Consider the following 17509-nt stretch of genomic DNA (forward strand, 5'->3'; position numbering starts at 1 on the left):
GGAGGGGTGTTATGTACTGAGCTGAATCCTAGAACAATAGGATTCAGAATCAGCGGGAGCTACCCAATCCAACTCCAGGTGGAAGTGAATCCGCAACCTGATTGGCCTGCTGGAGCAGCCAATCAGGCGGCTGGCAGAAGTGAATCTGCTACCTGATTGGCCTGTAGGAGCAGCCAATCAGGCTGCAGGCAGAAGTCAATCCACAATATAATTGGCCCACAGGTGTAGCCCTGAAGTAGCCAATCACGCAAGGCCCATTGTGTAAATAATGTATATAAGCAGATGGTTTGGGGAAAAGAGCCATTCGTCTTCTCTTCTCCTCCTTGATGACTATGAGCTGAATAAAGAGCATGAAATTCACTCTTGACTCCGAGTATATTTCAATAATAATAATAATAATAATAATAATAATAATAATAATAATAATATATTTATACTCCGCCCATCCGGCTGGGTTTCCCCAGCCACTCTGGGTGGCTCCCAACATATTAAAAACAGAATAAAACATCAAACATTAAAAACTTCCCTTATTTATTTATTTCATTCCTATCCTACGTTTCCTACAGGGAGCTCAAAGCGGTGTTGTACATAGGGCTCTCCTTCCTCACCCCATCCTCCTTCACGGCTGGGTGGGAATTTGAACACTGGTCTCCCCAGGTCCTGATCCAGCCACTGTAACCAGCTACACAGCAAAGCCACCGATTTACTGCCGAATCATGGAATTGATTGGAAGGGACCCTGATGGTCATCTAGTCCAACCCCCTGCAATGCAGGAATCTTTCACCCAACATGGGGCTCAAACCCATGACCCTGAGATTAAGAGTCTCATAGTCCTTGGTACTTTTATGATCGCCCAGAATGAGCAAACTATATAACATGATGGTTTTTAGGATGGTCACAGGCTGTGCGTTTGCAGCCTGTTGGCATTTTTGCACACACAGAAACACACACACACCACATAAAATTGTCGTTGGCATCTGTGAGTAGAGCAACACCTTGTGCAACTGAACTCTGGCCCCGGAAGCTTATTACGCTGCAATAAAAATGTTCTTTTTTTTTAAAAAAAAAGATGCCACACGAGGTGTTTGACACTGGAACTACCTGCCACAAGACTTGTAGGACTCTCTCTCTCTCTCCTTCCTTGGATCTTTTCAAGCAGAGGTGGGATGCCCACCTGTCATGGATGATTTAGCTGAGATTCCAGCATTGCAGGGGGTTGGACTAGATGACCCTCGGTGTCCCCTCCGACTCCACAATGCCGCGACTCTTTTGAGATGCTTCCTCTGCCTCCCTCAGCTAGCGGTGGCTTATTTGTCGCTGGCAAAAGCTTGCGGGCGGAAGCTTGAGTTTGATGGGCGGGAAATGGTTCGTTAGTGGGTCTTTTTTTTTTTAAGGAAACGGAGAGGGAAGGTGAGAGAGGTGCGGGGGGGGGGAATTTCAGGAAAGGGGCGGAACGATAAGGGAGGGGGCGGGTCCTTCCCGTCCCGCCTCCTGTTTCTTGTACATTCAAGGCTTTCTCCAGCAAGCATCCCCCTCCCTCCCTCGCCTCCTCCGTCTTCAATTTGCTGCCGACGGCGGATCAGGCAAGATTTCAGAGGCTGCAGGCTGCATGAATGGGTAGGAGCCCTGCTGCGGAGCTATGCAAAACGTGTGCTTGCTTTTAAAACCATTATATATATTTATATATGAAAACCAGCCTCCAAAGTCACATCCCTTTTCAAGCCTGCCCCAGCTTGCTAGCAGGGGGGGCATGCGCTGCATTTGGACAAAAAAAGGGGGGGAGTGGCCGGGGGTGGCGGCGGCGGCAGAAATAAGCGCACACTATGCATCTCGGACATCTATGCAGAAAAGGGCCAGCGAGCGTCGGCTTCCCTCCCCCACCTTTAACCTTTTAGCCTTCCCATCCTAACTGTTGAATGCAGCAAAGGCAGCAAGAGTCTGAATTGTCATGCAAGAGGGTGTGTGTGTTTGTGGAGGAGAGTTGTTTTGCAATTTCCAAGAAAGGGGGGGGGAAATATACATATATATATATTAAAAACTCTGCTTCCTTCTTCTCCTTCTCAGGTTTTCTGCGTTTCAGGTTTTGAAGGGTTTGCAGAAGCAACTAATGAGCCAAACCTTAGCCCTGTCTACTCGGAAGTAATTCCGTGGGGCTTACTCTCAGGTAAGCGGGACATGGGGTTGCAGCGAGCCTTACCTGGGAGTAAGCCCCGCTCAAGCAGGGCTTATCCCTTGACGAGGCATGCATACAGGGTTACTCCGCTCATAGGCATTGGGGTGGTGGTGTGGTCTGGGAGTTGGGGGGGGGGCGTTGGGCACGTGCAGTGGGGTTTGAGTGCTGGCAAGTTGCTTGTGTGTGAGAGAAGGGTTTTGGTGCGATGCAATATGTCCTTAGATGCCTTCTCTGGAGCAATGGCCAAATCTGCGAACCAGCAAGCCCCTACTCCCCACCCACCCTGCTCACTCTCTAGAAACAGTAAGGATATGAATGAAATCACTCCCTACTTTAAAAGCAAAAAAAGAAATGCAAGCGAGCAAGCTAGCTAGCTTATAAGCCACCCAGTTGCATCTTTTTTTGGGGGGGTGGTGGTGGTTGTGGATGTGTTATGTTTTCTTTTTGTACCTCCCAGCATGGATTCTCTCCCCCACAAAAAAAAAAAAACCTCCTAGAGGAGGGGCCAGCACAAGAAGAGACAGATGTTTGGTTGTGTGTGTGTATATGTGTGTGTGTGTGTGTGTGTCCCCCTTTCTTTTTTGGTTTGGCCGATTCTGCTTGTCAGGGGTGAAGCTGGAAGGGCAAGGCAAAAGAGCAAGAGCTTGGGGTATATGAAGCATTGCGGGCTGGTTGTTTTTTTTTTGGAGGGGGTTGTTTTTGTTTTAAAGAAAGAGACAGAAAAGGGTTTGCGTGTTATCCTCGGGGGGGGGGGTTAAGGCTTTTGTGCCTTGTGCCATTCTGAAAACCCACGCACCCTTTTTGCCTTTTATTTTTGTTATTTGTTTTTAAAGGGGGGGGGAGAGCTGGTGGTGGTGAGTTGGGTTGCTAGGGAGTGGAGGTGATGGTGACAGAACAGTCTGATTATGCAAGTTGATCAGCGGCTGTATTTATATACAGCTTCACCCAGGCAGGCAACTATATTCTGTCCACATCAAGTCTAATCTGTAATAGCTACAGGGTGTCTGTTTCTCTTGCTGGCGAGGAGGGGGGGGTCGCCAAAGGGTAGGCTGCTTCATGAAAGAGCGACGGAGAAGATTTTAACTTGCTTGCTCATTAAATAGAGATCGGCAAACATGCAATGGAATAGTCTCCCATCAGTCCCATTTCATGACTCTTCCCCCCCCCCCGCTGCCCCCCCGCCCCTTTTGGTCCTCCGTCTCCCAATATATGTGCAAATCCAGGCTGAAAAAGGGACACTTTGGTTTTTTAATTTGTTGTTGTTGCTGCTGCTGCTGCCTACTGCTGCTGTTGTCTAACCCTGGCTTCCTGTAATTCACTGCAGGCAGAACAAAGCTCTGTCACAAACTGTGCTTCCTGGCTGTCGCCTCCCGCCTGTAAGCGGCCGAACTGTTCGCCTCCTTGATATCATCATGCAGAAAAGGATGAGCGAGACGCAATGAGAGATTCAGGTAATGCCACCGAAAATACGTTCCGTATCTGTTGCTGCGTTAATGCTGCTATCTCTGAGCAACGCCATGCGCAGAGATCTTGTTGAACTCAGGGCTCTGTGTCTGTGGTTGCATCACCGCTGATTTTTTAACTGAGCAATGCAATACAGTTCATTAACACGTACCGTAAATGAAGCTGGAGTAGAGACTGGTCTCTCTTCCTCTTAAAATGCCTGTCAAAGGAGGCAAATGTTCAGCAGCCTGATGGGCTGCTCCCCCCCCCCCAAAAGCTCTTCTGCTTTGACAATGGCAAAGAAATGAAAGCAACTTGAAATCTCTCTTCCTTGTCCATTTATTTATGGAAACAAAATTCTGGTTTTGTTAAAATGGGGGGGGGGAGGGGAGGAGGATATACTTTGTTTCATTAGGAAAGGTTGCTGAGAGAAAGCATACCGGATTTTAAAAGGTAAACCGATGACAGTCGCTGTGGTGTTTTGTTCCAACAGGCAATTTCACCGAAGTGACTTTCTTTGGAAACAATTCAATCTTTTGCTGGAATAGGCTCGGAAATTGGTAAAAAAATTGAATGCAGCAAAGTTGGGGTGGGAGAGTGGGGGAATGCAAGGGGTGTGTTTGTCCTATATATGGTAAAGGAAATAAAAACAAAGAAAGCTGAGCTTTTATTTGTTAATTAAGCTGTCAAGCCTTTGAATTCACAAACGCGTTTCATTATTGTCTTGGCAAATTATTTATGATTTGTTATTTCTCTTTGTCCTTCCTCAACCGACGGTTCCAGGTTTGAAGAATCTTGCTCATGCCTTTTGAATTATTTCCTTGGCATGATTCTGTAACATACATATTTTTTAAATCTGCAGGCTTCACTATGTATACGGGTCTTCTGCAACCTTTGTACCCAGGTTGAGGTCACAGTTCCCTCCAAGGGATTATCACCAGATCTCCTCTCGCTGATTTTCTTTTCAGTACCATTCTTGTCATTGGGCTTCTGCACACACTGAGTCTTGTATTGGTCCATTTTTTTAAAATTACTGCTCTTTCTTAGGAACTTTTTGTGGGGAGAATTGAGGAGTCTTGCAACATTTTCATTAAAATAAATTAATGTACCATTAATAAGATTGCAACCAGAACCTGGATCCACCCCCTCCCCCACTCCTCCTGTGCTTCTTTCCCACCTTGTGCCTTCATTTGCAATAAAATTAAAGAACTCGGGGGAGAGCTTAGCTAAGTGGATAATTCGTAACAGCTGCCGCTTTTCCAAGGTGACATTTCTACAGCTGTCAAGGAAAGCAGAGAGAGAGAGAGAGAGAGAAAACTTTGGGTGCAATCTGTAATGCGCTGCTCCTAGGCATTGAAATAACTATGACCTGCCTGGGACCTGTTCTTAGTGGATTATATGGTCCAAACTGGAAAGTGTTCAGGGGGAAATATGGAGGTAGTTTGTAATGAGCTCTATGAAAACCAGTAACCTTGTGCTGTGGGAATGTATTGGCAGTCCAAAACTTGGTGTGAAGGTTCACATCTCAGTGGCAACAATCTCAAATGAATTTTGTGAATGTCTGAAAGCAGACCTATTTTCCTATTCCACAACCCCCCCCCCCCCCGGTTATCACTAGTGAATGCTGACAAGCTCATCCGGGTGACTGGCATCATTTCCTGGTGTGTCTCCGGGTTCTTTGAATAGTCACGAGGTCTGTGGAGAGTTCACCAAATTGTAAAAATTCACATAATGCAGAGATGAAACCCTGTACTGAAAATGGTTGCGTTTCACAGTTCATGATGTGGTTTCCATTAACTTTAATGGAATTAAAGGTCATCAAAGCACACAATGCAGCAACCTAGCTGAAGCTAATGCAGTTCTGGATCTGGCCAATGCCTGGATGGGACACCACCTAGGAGCTTTGTGCAGGAGCTTGCTAGAAGAAAGGTGCAAGAGAAATATTAGAGTAAGAGCTTCTGTGGTTTAGGGTGAGTGCATAAGTCGTAGTCTGCATTTGCATGTGATGCTAAGCCATAGATGAGCCGCAGCAGAGGTGGTTTTAGGGTGGTGCAACCAGGGCAGCCATACTGTAGGGGGCGCCACAACAACGTTGTAGGACAGAACTCGAGAGGTGGTGTGTGTGTGTGTGTGTGCCAAATTGTAGTGTCTCACAGGGCGCCACCAAAATTTGAGAGCCCCAAGTCTGCCACTGACCACAGTGAACCTTTGGCTCACATTCCTCCTCCTCTTGAGGAGCTTTCACTTGAACCACAGTTGAACGTTATGTCCGTCATGGTTGATCTTACAGTTTGCTGAAACAAGCCAGCCGTTTTAAACTTTGGCTTGAAGTTGGCTTGTTTCAGTGAGCCATTCTTATCTGGGTTTGCATGTCACAGCAAACTGTAGTTAATCTGTGGGAGAGACCTTCTGAACTCCCTCTCTGGAGGCCCAGTGGAGTGGCCAAGGGCAGGGAAGGCATACAAACCTATGGCTCGCTGTTACAGATCCTCATAATACTAAACTGGCTTACTGTGCTACACCAGGAATGTGCTGGTGCTCAGAGAGGAGTTGGTAGCCTCCCCGGTCTGTACTTCTGCCGTGCTTTGATTATATCGTAAGCCAAATCTTGATGGTGGTGTGAGAGGGAAAAAGACCAGATAGCAGACGTAGTGGCTCCATGGAATCGTGGCAACCCCTTATTTGGCTTACTGTAATGTGCAACCAAGGCCTAAGTGTAAATGAGGCCATAGCTTATTTTCTGACTCTGTACTAACTTGATTTCAACATTTTTAGACTCGCTGTGGTTTAGCTGTCCCCCAGATGTAAGAAACTTTGCTTGCACAACTCTCAGGTTTTGCGCGAGGACGGAAGTCACTCGAGCACATAATTTCTGTTTCAGTCCTGTTTCATCACCTGTCTAAAACTTGAAATGTATGCTGGGCTGTTTCGTTGTCCGGACCACATGCGTTGGTTGTCGTGTGTGTGTGTGTGTGTGTGTGTGTGTGTGTGTGTGTGTGTGTATGCAATTGGAACTGTTTGTTATGGGGCTGAAAATGTTTGTTATGGGATTGGAGCTGTTTGTTATGTGGCAAACACAGGTTTCCCAACTTTGGGTTTGCCTTGTGATGCCAATGCAGGGCAGGGAAATTTTTCTGGAGAGGATTAGCAGGTGGGAAGGAGTTCTTGTGCTTCCACCCTACCAGTTCTCCTCTGCAAGTTCCCCCTTGGGTCAGTTTACTCTTTTTGCCTCCCTGCCTGTCTGTGTGCTTCTTCTGCACAGCTTCCTGATCTGGGTGTGCTTTTTGACTGGAAAAAGAGACAAGGCTTGAGCAGTGATACCAGAAGCCACCTCTGGGACAGGTACTTCTGCTTTATATATTGAGTGTGATTGAATGGTCCATTCATCCACAGAAAGGGAGTTGAACTATTCAGTCCAACATAAACTGATGGGGAGTAGGCAACACAACAGCAGTGACCCATTCAGAAGTGCAGTGGGCTTTGGGCTCCCAGAAACTTCTATTTCTTGTGTTGTGCTAGGAGTTCTCTTGTAGGGTACTCTAGCACAGAGTTTTGGAATTACATATACAGGTACTTTTGCCTTCTCTCCCTTTCACTCTGTCCCCCAATTTGTGAGCAGTGTTTACACTAGATGTTGCAAAGAAATGATGTGCTCGTGGACTATGGAGACATGCAACAACTTGGAAGATTTCCAGGGAATGATCTTGGCAAATTTGGTCACCCCACATGTCTGCTCGGTTTATGAAACATACCATACTTCACAGAGTTCCTGTTGTTAGTTCAGAGTATTTGCTCTTACGGGTAGAAGTCTACCTCAGGTTGTAGCAAGTAGCAGAGTTTGGAGATTTTTTGTCTCTCTCTTTTTCGTGCATGCAAATCCTACAGTCTGCAAAAACTCTGTGGCTGGATTTGATCCCAGACTGCTCGGCTAACAGGAGGCTTTGAAACCCTTTTGCACCGCCTATCAAAGGAAACTGCATGAAGTGAAATGTATGTAAACCTCCGACTGAAAAGCTCCAGCTTCTTAAACTAATTATGTAGAAAGAGATTTTAAAAGATGAGTGATGTTTCCCAAGTATTAGCTACTGTGATTCTGCTGCAGAGCTGACCTCTTTCAAATAATCTCTCACGGTGTAGAGCTGGGTACATACCACACTAATCCTCTGGGGTAACAACTGTACCCTGTACAAGTAGACTGACTGACATTTTATACAGTCTTAAGACTGAAAGTGTTTGGGAACGAGCAAAGTTGGAACTGGGAAAATATTTCACAGTAGCCAAAGCCTTCCGACTAATTTGGAATCGCTGCCTCACTAGAGTACCTTTTAAAGCAGGGGTCAGCAAACTTTTTCAGTAGGTCCCTCAGACCTTGTGGGGGGCAGGACTATACTTTTTTTGGGGGGGGAATGAACGAATTCCTATGCCCCACAAACATCCCAGAGATGCATTTTAAATAAAAGGGCACATTCTACTCATGTAAAAACACGCTGATTCCCAGACCGTCCGTGAGCCAGATTGAGAAGGCGATTGGGCTGGATCCTGCCCCTGGGCCTTAGGTTGCCTACCCATGTTTTAAAGTATGGTGGGTTTTTAAAAATGCCGACAGCGAGGCAGAGAGGTGGAAGTGAGGGCAAAAGAGGAAGGAAGTTGTGATGAGATGGAGGACTGGTTTTCAAAGGCACAGTTGAGAAGCTGCAGAACAAATTTGGAGGAAGTGCGGAACAATTTCTCCCAGACATTCCAGGCAACAAGAGTTATTGCTTGCAAAGTGGGAGAAGCAAGAGTGGGTAGCTTTGCCTTTGCTATGTATGGTGATTATATTGGTTTTATAATCATTTTTTGTTTTTGTTTTTAACACTTTTTGTTTGCTGCTATTGGATCCTTTGGGAGCAAAGGTGCAAAATAAGTAAACCCTAAGCGAAAACGATTTGTTTGTTGAAGACCATTAGAGGATTCTTCTGCATATTAGGCTGGACTGCTTTATTATTATTTTTAAAGCAAGGCAATTTAAAGCATTAATTTAGGCTTCAATCCTATGCATGTTGGGAGCGATTGAATTAATTTTGGACTTAAAAACTGAGTAAACCTTCACAGAATGGGCTTCAATATCATGACTGAGTTTTGAAGTGTGATTTGTCTTTGTGTAAAAACGATCTGTGGAAAAAACTTTGATTCAGGTTTAACATCTGCATAACTCTCTTGAACAAGTTTGCAAGAAAAAACCTTTTAATTTGAACTAGTTTTTTTAAGGCTATTTTTAAAAATCAGTTTTAAATTATTATTATTATTATTATTATTAAAGTTAATACTTTTGAAGTTTTTAAGCTTCAAAATGTAATAGATTTTTATCCATCTATGAAACACAAGCGGTGGTTCAAATTTTGTATGATTGGAATGTCCTCTTGTCAAACCTCAGAGCTGTTCCTACCCATAATAACTTCTTATGCTGTTCTTGAATAACACCAGCAGGCCACTTCAAGGAAGTTCTCTTCAAACGTTGACTCATCCTGAAAGTAAAAATTAATTGCAAGGTACAAAAGTTACTTCAGTGAAGAAAGAACATTTGCAAGTGATAGCTCAGGGGGCGATAGCTTAGTTATTTCTCGATCACAATTTTCACAGCAAGCTCTTTTCTTTTTACATCAGGTTAAGTGCAAATCATATTTCCGATGTACAGGCTGTGATTGGTGCTTATTAAGTAGCCGAAAGGGCACACTGCTTATACACAAGAGAGAGGTACAAGCTGGCTTAGGGAAGCCTAAGTTTGCAGAACTACAAAACAACAACCAACCAACAACAAAAACCTTTCAGGGGAAACCCCGAGGGGGAGATCCAAAAACAGGAGCTTGAATGTATTTAGCGGCTGTGGAATATTGGAAGCTGGCAGGGGGCAGAATGGATTGGAGTGTACTGGAGTAAGGCATAGGGAGGACTCTGGCTCCTACACCTTTAATAGTTGTGTAGAAGAGGTACAACATGACAATCTATACCTGCTGAAGTTCCTCTTAATGGTGCACGATGCCTGTTCTTTATTCTCTGTCTGCCCCAGGAAGGCATGGCTGGCTGAAACACAGAACAGCAGGCCTGCACAACTGCAATGTTAAAAATTCCGGGAGCACCGAAGATTAATGTTGACCAATGCAATGTTTTGGGCAGGAATGACCACTTGGAAGATTGCAGTTTTTCGTGTTTGTGGTCGCCGGTTGCTCAGGGGGCCCTTTCTGTAAACAGAACTTAAATGTTGTGACAGAGTGGAGGGATGCTGCATACAAACTCTAAAATTATATAAGGTCATGCCTGCATTTTCAGATTCTGATAAGATGACTTTGCATTCTTAATGCTAAACTGTTGGACTGTGCCAGGCTTACAAGCAGCCACTCTTCCTGGTTGACTATTATGGGTAAGAATTGCCCGTAGGCAATCAGGAGGGGAAGCTCTTGTAAATTGGGAGAGAGTTAGTCCTTTTTTTCTCCTGCTCCAGACCCTCAGATTGACACTGATGCATGTGTGGGCAAGCAGGGTAGATAACTCTTTTGTTGAGGGGGGGGGAACGTTTTGGGGCTGAATTTATACCTATACCGCTGCAGGCAGAGGCTCACGTGCCTGAATGCTGTCTGCATGTGGAGGAAAATAGATATATACAGAAAACAAATTGTATTGGAGAGAACATCCTAGTCTTATCTGTGTAGAGATCTTTTATATATATAGGGGAGATGTCTATAATCCAGTGGTGTCCAAACCTTTTTCAAAGAGGGCCAGATTTGATGAAGTGAAGGGCCGTGAGGGCCGACTGAAGGGCCAACCAGAGTTGTTAACCTTTTTTTAGGATTGAAGTTGTTGAGTTTTTCCTATGATTTTACCCCAAAGTTGTTGAGCTTTTTTTAAGGTTGAAGTTTTTTAAAGGATTTCAAGAAATAAACTTTCACAGGGGTTGGATTAGGCCCCCAAATGGACTAATCTGATCCTTGACAAAACCTTTGGTCCTCCAGATGTTGCTGAACTACAACTCTCATCAGCCAATGGCAGAGGAAGATGGGAGTTGTAGTTCAGCAACATATGCAACGCTAGAGGTTCCCCATACCACACTGATGGCGAACCTATGACACGCGTGTCACCACTGACACGCATAGCCATTTTAGGTGACACGCGGCCGCGTGCCGAGATGAAACAGGTATCGGGCAAGTGAGGGCAACTTAAGGGCAGCGCAGCTTCAGCCGCTGCCAGCGAGCATGCTCGGCAGCTCCGTGCCACTCCTCTCTTTCCTCCCAGCACCGAGAAGGGCGGCGCGTGCGTTGGGCGCGTCAGCAACCTCGCCTAGCCAATCCCCCTCCGCGTTTTTCAAGGCGGCGGCTGGATTGGTTGATCCGACCACTTCGCACAGGCGCTGGGGATTGGCCGCCCAAGAGCAGGCTGCGGAAGGCAGCACCGTCAAGCGCTTTGTGGAGGGAGAGATTGGACTTCGGTGCGCGTGCCCCTGCTGCTGCTGGCCACGCTGTGGGGCAGGGAAGCGCTCCCAGCTCAGGGGGTCCTGAGGCCACTGCCGCTGCCATCCTCGCCGGCAGCGCCGCCACCGCCACCCTCTGCCTCCGCTGTGCCCAGCAGCCATGCCGCCGCACCCACCCTGGGAAGCAGCGGTTCCCCCAATGGCAAGGCGGCACGGAGCAGCAAAGCGAGTGGGGTGGGCAGCGTGGCCACCACTGTGCCTGCCCCGTCTGAGCGCAACCAGCTCATGACCCAGCGTGCCCTCTCGGTCCTGGTCATGGCCAGCGCTGCACTCATCGTCTCTATTTTGTCATCCGGACCGTGTGACTTCGTCCCCAGAAATAGGTAGTTTTCATTTCCCCTTATTTTCAAGCCTAAGATTTTTGTCAAATAGCTTTTAAAATAATCTGTAGACTTGTGCACCCTGAAGATGCACCCCCCCCCATCTGAGCCATTTTGGACTTTCCTCACAGAAGAGCTGTTTCATTGCCTCAATCCTTTTGGTGACTCTTTTCTGAGCCATACATATTTGGGCAAGGGAATAGGACAGGCGTGTCCAACAGGTAGATCATGATCTACCGGTAGAACACTGGACGTCTGCGGTAGATCACTGGTAGATCATTGGCTCCCCCCAAAGAAGCTGAACAGATGTGGCTCCCCTTTAAAAAATCTCAAAATTTTACTTCCTCCCTGAAAAAACTCAACAACTTTTATGCGAAGCTCCCCAAAATTGGCCTTTTTTAAAAAAGTTACCTGGTTCTTCTATTCCAGGGGTGGCCAACTCCCAAGAGACTGCGATCTACTCACAGAGTTAAAAACTGGCAGTGATCTACCCCCTTTTGGGGGGTTCAGGTCAAAAGTTGTTGAGCTTTTTTAGGAAGAGGGCTACGAGGAGGCACAGGCCCAACCCGAGCCCACATCCCCAGTGGCAGATCCGTTGGAGGAAGGCCTAAGCCCAGAGTCCTACTGGGAAAGACCTCTGGGTTTTGCCTTATTTTTTTCCTTTTTAATTTTTTTTAAACTTTAATAATTTTTTACCTCCCCTTTTTCCTTTTTTAAGGGGAAACAATTATACATTTTTTGTTATTTAGACTATAAATATCATGAAATTATGGTTTTTTTCTCCAAGTGACACCCCACCCGAGTTATGCTCGGTTTTTTGGCGAATTTTGACACACCGAGCTCAAAAGGTTGCCCATCACTGCCATACCACATGTGGCACAGTCCAATGTTCCCCATTGATATTTTTGGCTGAGTGAGCTTTGGAACCTGTGTCTCCCCTCTAACTGTTATACCACTGCAAGTTTTTATTTATTTATTTAGACAATAAGGATGGGTTCTTTGACCACTGCAGTTAATAAATTCTTTCCCACTGAACAGAGCCAGAATATATTCCAGAACTGATTCCAGGCATTTTGGCAGGCATTAGGTGAATGTCTGCTTGGGGCTTCTACATATATGCTTCAACTTTTAAAGCTATTTTTTATTCTCTGTGGCTTATGTGGATGAGAATGCATCTTTCCATAACAGCTGATTTTAAAATTGTTACATGATTTTCATTGTGTTATGTAGAACTGTTGTAAAACACAGATAGATAGATGATAGATAGATAGATAGATAGATGATATATTGATACCGATACAGATATATAAACATGTTTACAAACACATAAAATAATATCTAGTGAACCAGATCTGGTCACATGCCACTGGTTGGGGTTTGGTACCCTCGAAATTGATAACAAATGGTTTGGAGGGTTAATATATCTCTGTGCCTTACTTTGCTCGTCTTTCTGCTTGGTCTGACAACTGTGCATACAAGAGAAGTGAGCATGGGATAAATGTGTGTGGCATGGAGGTGGGGACTGCATTTCCATGGATTGTGTGGAACTGCTCAGCTCTCCTGCTTGCTCCTACTTCAGAGGACAAACAGGACTCAGCTATACAGCTGCAAATAAAACATTTTAAGTGTGTTGTAAAGTGCATTATGTGAATGCGACACTAGATGGGGATAGTGAGCTATGGCAAATTCAATATATGTTTCAATTTTTTTAAAAAAAGCATTTTCACAACCTTTTTTAATACGTGTCTAGATTCCAGTGAGCTGATGGTACCATGTCTAGAAAGTGAGGGAAATGTGGAAGGACTGAAGTAGGGAAAATTAAGGAAAGGATAAGTGAACAGGGCTAGAACTCCTGCTTTCTCCAAGCATCCTATTCCAGTCTGTGAAATGTCATGTGGGCAGTATCTAATTTTATACGTTGATCATCCCAAAAGCAGTAACAGTGCAGTTCTGCAGACACAGTGGCAATTCCACTTACTGTTCTACCCCCCCCCCTGCACATTCCCAAAATCTTATTCAGTGGTTTCTCACCTTTGGAATATTAAAATTAATACCAGTAATATTTTTAAATTCATATCACGCTCATCTGGCTGGGTCTTCCCAGCCACTTTGGCCAGCTTGCAACATGTACAAAAACACAACAAAACATCATAATATCCTATACAGTACAAGCAACAAACAGACCAATAAATCAATAAAAACCAATAACAAAAACAACAAAAATACAAATAACAATAACAACAATACTCAAATTAAAATACAGTGGTACCTCTGGTTAAGAACTTAATTCATTCCAGAGGTCCGTTCTTAACCTGAAACTGTTCTTAACCTGAAGCACCACTTTAGCTAATGGGGCCTCCTGCTGCCGCTGCACTGCCGGAGCATGATTTCTGTTCTCATCATAAAGCAAAGATATTAACCTGACGTACTATTTCTGGGTTAGCGGAGTCTGTAACCTGAAGCATTTGTAACCCGAGGTACCACTGTAACCACCAATCCCCTAAACCAACATTGACCTGACAAAAACAAACCAAAGGAACCAAAATTGGAATCGTTTAAAACATTTGTCCCAACCCAGCAATGTCCCAGTGTCCTCCCAGGAGTCCCTTTTAGCTGTCCAAGGTGAGCCTGAGCCCCGCCCCTAGGCCAGGTGGAAATGGGTCTTGCAGCAGGGAGCAGGTCTTCCTTCCAGCACTCATGGCAGCAGCAATGTCGCCCCCAGCCTGCCAGGAGCCTTTGGAAAGGCGTGTGGGTGAGAATATTAACACCCATCAGATCTCTGTCCCCATCTGTGTGACCTGTGTTGTAATTTTAGTTATAGGGCATTTGTCTTTGGAAATACCACAGCAGAGAAGCTGCCCTGAGAGAACGTAGGCCAAGGCCGTCTTGCACATTGTTAGCGATTCAAAGACCATTTTCATGTACAAACTGTTAAGACCGTTTTGTTAGTCAGGGACATTTTTACTTATGTATCCGTTGCCTCAACGCTGTTTCTTTCTGCAGTGTTGAGTTGAGCACTCTCAGGCTCCCCTGGGTCATGGGGTAATTTTTCTGTGCGCAGTCTCCTGCAGGGCTAGAAGGATGAAGGGTAAGCTGAAGTTTTGACTTCTACAACAAAAGGAAACTCAGTTGTATGTAATATTGGAAGGATGGGCCTGTGTGTCTGGTGCAGTATGATAAAAGCTATAGGTGGCAACAAGAGACATAACCTCAGTTGAAATTAAAGGACCTAAGCCAGTCATGCCCATTGAATTTCAACAGGTCTACTCTGTGTAGGTCTAACATCGGCTACAGTTCTCCCTTTCCACTTCCTTGTCTGAATACCTGCATTCTAGGTAAAGGTAAAGGGGCCCCTGACCATCAGGTCCAGTCGTGTCCGACTCTGGGGTTGCGACGCTCATCTCGCTCTATAGGCCGAGGGAGCCGGCGTTTGTCCGCAGACAGCTTCCGGGTCATGTGGCCAGCATGACAAAGCTGCTTCTGGCGAACCAGAGCAGCACACAGAAACGCCGTTTACCTTCCCACCGGAGCGGTCCCTATTTATCTACTTGGACTTTGATGTGCTTTCGAACTGCTAGGTGGGCAGGAGCTGGGACCGAGCAACGGGAGCTCACCCCGTTGCAGGGATTCGAACCGCCGACCTTCTGATCAGCAAGCCCTAGACTCTGTGGATTAACCCACAGCGCCACCTGGGTCCCCATACCTGCATTCTAAGTAGGACCTGGTTTTTCTAATGAGAGTAATCCACTGGGTAATTTCTGAACAGCAACTGATTTTTATTTCCAGAGAGTATTGCGCATTGCTGTTCAGTAAATACCCCACCAACCCGCCATTAGCAACTAAAACAAGAGAGCAGGTTTCTGTAGCTGTGAATTGGGTAGAGGCTGGCAAATTAGCACAGATGATCCTATCTGGCAATTCTCCCAAAACCCTTGGCCCGCCAGTTAATTTGCTTTTTAATACCTACTGTAACTAATATGTACTGAAAATTAATGCTAGGCCTAGCCAGAACACCTGTAGGCATTTCTGTAGCACAAGGCTAGAAATGTGTGCGGTCTTGAGCTTACTGATAATGAGAACCTGCAGCAGCTGATCTGCTTCAACCTGCAGTAGAAAGAGAATAATTCAACATTTTAAGTAGCTGAGTGGAGAAGGAAGCATTAAAAGCTGTAGCCTCGAGAAATATGTGTTTGCTGGGATGCTTGAAGCCCAAGCTGCAGTTCTGTGAAGTCCAATACAAGTGTCATAGAATCATGGAATTGTAGAGATGGAAGGGGTCCCGAGGGTCATCTAGTCCAACCCCCTGCAATGCAGGAATCTAAACTAAAGCATCCATGACAGATGGCTACCCAACCTCTTGCTTAAAAGCCTCCAAGGAAGGAGAGTCCAAAACCTCTCCATTGTTTGTTTCATTGTCGAAAAGCTCAGAAAGTTGTTTCTGATGTTTAGTCGGAAACTCCTTTCCTGTAATTTGAAGCCATTGGTTCAAATCCTACCCTCCAGAGCAGGAGAATACCAAGCTTGTTCCCCTCTTCCACACGCCCCTTGATATCAGGGAGTCAGATTATTATTTAGCAATATCAACCTCTAGCCTTTGGTCTGGTGTGATTGTTGCTGCAGTTTGACAAAGAATGTTGTGCCAGACTGGCTTAACAGTTCCGTTCCAGTTTGTGCAGGGAGATTGAATATTCCTGTTGTGGTGTGGAAGGTGGAACAAGTCAATTCACCCAATCTGTTTTGTAGGCCAGTGTATAACCCGAAGAAGACCACCACTCCTATTCCCTGCCCCCAAGATAATGGGACTAGAGAGGGGCTGCTGTTGCTGCCACCCCTTTAAATTAAGTAAAAGGGTCAGCGATGCTATTTTTCAGCTGCTTTTACGCAGGCTCAGATGAGGAACACAGCCTTAATTTGGGGCGGACGTAGATGGAAAGTTGACTTGTTTCTTTTTTCTCTGTCCAATACCCATTTGCCTTGAAGCAGGTTGGAAGGTTGCACTGATGCAACTTTTTTATATATAACTTAATTTACCTTCACTGGTTTCCTCTTTTTCAGGCCTTAAAACATATTATATTTACTGCACAGCAGTGGAGTGAATACTGCCAGCCAGTTCTTAAGGCTCAAGCTATTTCATATCTTTGTTTTAGCTTTTGGAGGGTCAGTGCAAGAAGGTCTTTAAAAACAAACAAACATTTTCTTTGCCATCTTTCAAAGCAGGTCTACACTATGTGCCCTGTTACTATTATTATTGGCATTGTGTGTGTGTGTGTGTGTGTGTGTGTGTGTGTGTGTTTTAAGTAAAATTTGTTTAGAGCCTTAATAGTATACCATTTAATCTGCTATTGCTTGTGTTTCTCTTCCAAGGTCATTAAATTTTTATCGGTTCCTTACTGACAAATTATAAGGAGATTGGCATAATTATAGGGAGATAATCACCGTTCAACCACAGGAAAGATTTCTCATGAAATACTTGGAAATGCATTTTAAGGAAGGCTTTGAGCTATAGACATGGTCTTGGGGTTAAGGGAGGATGAATTTATTCTCTCTGCTCCTCCCTTCTCTTAACAATTTACAGAGATTGTTTTGTAGATCACAGAGCACTACTGGGAGTTCTTTGGCTTCCTTTTAATCCCAGCCAATTTGCTGCACTACCTATTGTTTTGTTAATAACCAATGTGTGTTTGCTGTTCAAAAACAATACTTGAAAAAGTTTTCTTTAAGAATCCCAGTCTTCCAAGGGTGGAATTTCCTGCCAAAGTTTTTGTCCCTGTTAATCACTTGAGTGAAAGAGGGGGAAAAAACAAGTGAAAGAACTACAGTTGCACAAGAGAGCTTGGAACCATAGAATTGTAGAGTGGGGAAGGGACCTTGCTGATATTTTGGCCCTGCAATGCTGGAATATGTAGTTGTCCTATATGGGGATCGAACCTGCAACCTTGGCATTATAAACATCATGCTCTAACCAACTGAGCTATCCAGTGGTGAGAGAGCAAATCTTCAGATAATAAAAACTTAAGAGCAGCTGGATCTAGCTGGCATATACCCACTTTTTTGACCCCAGGCAGCCAT

General features: G+C 45.1%; 1 protein-coding gene across 6 annotated transcripts in view; it reads left to right on the forward strand.

Annotated features, from left to right (window-relative positions):
- The first annotated feature begins 1490 nt into the window (after positions 1–1490).
- RNF152 (ring finger protein 152) overlaps positions 1491–17509 on the forward strand; it is a 45419-nt gene continuing 29400 nt past the window's right edge. The window contains exons 1-3 of one of the 6 annotated variants that reach the window (XM_035125469.2): positions 1491–1617; positions 2065–2164; positions 3498–3624. The gene's annotated coding sequence lies outside the window, so the exon portion shown is untranslated. The other 5 variants (XM_035125470.2, XM_035125471.2, XM_060278031.1 and 2 more) reach the window with 5 other exon arrangements.

The sequence above is a fragment of the Zootoca vivipara genome, chromosome 8, assembly GCF_963506605.1.
Source record: "Zootoca vivipara chromosome 8, rZooViv1.1, whole genome shotgun sequence".
Classification (NCBI taxonomy): domain Eukaryota; kingdom Metazoa; phylum Chordata; class Lepidosauria; order Squamata; family Lacertidae; genus Zootoca; species Zootoca vivipara.